Below are 2,500 nucleotides of genomic sequence, written 5' to 3'. Positions count from 1 at the left end.
TATGGAAAATAGTAAAATAAGAATACCAAGACTTCACCTTGGAAAATAACAAAACCATCTTGAAAAAAGCTTATTTTTAATCTTCTTTGTAGGCAGAAAATAGTAAGGCGAAAATAAAGTCCCCTCTAAGCTCTAAAGTAACAAATACGACGTGTTAAAAAAAAAAAAACTAACAATAAAAAAAAGAACCAAGACTTCGTCTTGGAAAATAACAATCTAAATTGTGGAAAATAGTAAAATGAAATAAAAACCGACTTCACCTTCGAAAATAACAAAATCAATCTAAAACAAATGACATCTTAAAACAAAACTATTATTTGTTTCGGAGGTTGTCTATGACTGTTCATAGACCGCATAATTTCCACAGAACATTCTCAGAATATCAAGAGAGAAAAGCAGCGTTCTGCGGGAAATCATCTTGGCCAGTGATGTCGTTCTGGGTTTGGTCAGGCCCAGGGAGGTAAGTACCTCGTTATTCTCAAGGGGCCACTTTCCTCTTGCCCCAACCGGGAATCCAAAGAATGTGACCTTGCTAGCCTTCGTCAGCACTTTGACTTGATCACCAAGAGGGGTATAGTACGAAACTTTGTGCGAGGCAGCATCTGACAAGGTATTCTTTGAAAGCTCAAAACGGACGGTGACATCGATCACAACCGCCTCCTCATCTTTTGCAAACACGAGGTCAGGCTTTCTCATCTCTCCCGTCTCGGATATGAACCGTGGCTCTTTGTATACAGACCAGCCCAATCTAGCCGCTTCGTCTGCCAGAATGTTACTGATCTTGTTATGTCGCGCAATTCTTGCTTTCTGTACTGCAGGACATTGACCGAGAATGTGCGAAAGGGACTCGAGTCTGGCAGAGCATTTCCTGCAGGAACGTAAGGCCCCATCTCTGCCTCTGTTCAAGCTTTCTCTTGTTGGGTAAATATTTGCCCTTAGTTGTAGTGCTGCGATAAAGAAGCATTGTTTAAAGCCGCACCATGGCCTCAACCAAGCATTACTGATTCTATCATGCGCAAAGTTTACAATGCCCCTTCCTTGAACCGGCTTTTCGCACCATCTCTGAAATTCATGCTCCCTCCAATCGCAGGGTCTCGGATATACAGGTTCTTTTGACACCGAGTCCCTGAGAACGAATGTTGGGATTGCATCACTGTCACCCCCTGCTCGTACCCACAAATTACGGTATTCTTCCTCCATACCCTGCGAGGACACAATATTACGGGTGATAGCATCGGACGAGTTTGCTATACGTTGCAGCCTTCTAACTTGAACCGAAGGGATTGTTTTTTCCAGTTTCAAGATGGCAAGGCCTCCGTCTCGGGCTCTGGCATATAACAGTCCATCACAAGTTGAAGCGGGAAGGTGGAGCCATCCTTTTACCGCCTTTCTAATCTCTTGGTCCAACCCACGGAGAGTTGATTGCTTGCAGTCCGAGTGGTCTGCAGGATATAACAATCTGGGTAGGGCATAGGCATTGAGTAGTTCAACCTTCTGAGTTGGCTTCAGAGGCGCCTCATCGATTTTCGAGATCCATGTCTTTAGCTGACAATGTAGATCAGGCTGTATAGTGCCAGTCCAAGGGCCAATTTTCAGACCAAGGTATTTCGTTGATTCATCAGGTTGGATCATATGGACATCTTTATTTTTGATAGTCCATGGGTCGCAGTTGTTCACCGTATATGAATCTTTGGTTGGGCTTATCATGAAGCCCTGGCACTTTCTGGCCTGAACCTCCAATCCCGATAGCCCACAAAATGATTCCAAGATCGCTAGATTGGCGGCCATACCAACCCAAGATTCGCTCACCAACACCAAATCATCAGCAAACGCAAGAGCTGTCACGTGGTCGGTATCAATGGAGTACCCAACTCCGTGTGACTCTAGGGTGCATATCAAAGGGTCCATGGCAAGATTGAAGAGCAGGGGTGACATGGGGTCACCCTGTTTGACACCAACACGTATGCTAATTTCTCGAGTCGACTCGCCATTGCTTTTGAACGAGGTCGTACACCGATCGTAGGCGTTCTGGATGATGCCCACCACGTGTTCATCTACTTTCTTGTGCCTTAACACCCATAAAATATGAGCATGCGAAACCGAGTCAAAAGCTTTCGCTATGTCGATAAACATGACAGCCAACGGCCTGTGCAATTTCTTAGCATGTCTCATAAGGTCCTGTAGCACCTTAAGATTTTCAGAGCAGCCAGATGCCGCTATAAAACCACGCTGCCTTGGGTTTAAGGGACAAGCACGAGCAAGACGTGCAGTCATTATTCTGGAAAATAATCTCAGAATCATTGAACCGATCGTTATTGGTCTCCAGTTCCCCAATTCTTTCAGCTTTTCATCGTCCATAACCTTAGGAATAAGAATCGTCCTATTCTTTTTCAACTCTTTGGGAATAATTCCTGTAATCATCCATGCATTAAATAGGGCTGTCAGTGTCCGACCCTCGGGGTCGGCAGCACAGATTGCAGCCCTTGTTAGGCCATCTGGC

This window comes from Petromyzon marinus, unplaced genomic scaffold (genome assembly GCF_048934315.1).
Source record: "Petromyzon marinus isolate PM22_M1 ecotype Great Lakes invasive population unplaced genomic scaffold, UKy_Petmar_22M1.pri1.0 PM_G_Scaffold_182, whole genome shotgun sequence".
Taxonomy (NCBI): domain Eukaryota; kingdom Metazoa; phylum Chordata; class Hyperoartia; order Petromyzontiformes; family Petromyzontidae; genus Petromyzon; species Petromyzon marinus.
Note: the sequence above shows the minus strand (reverse complement) of the source record.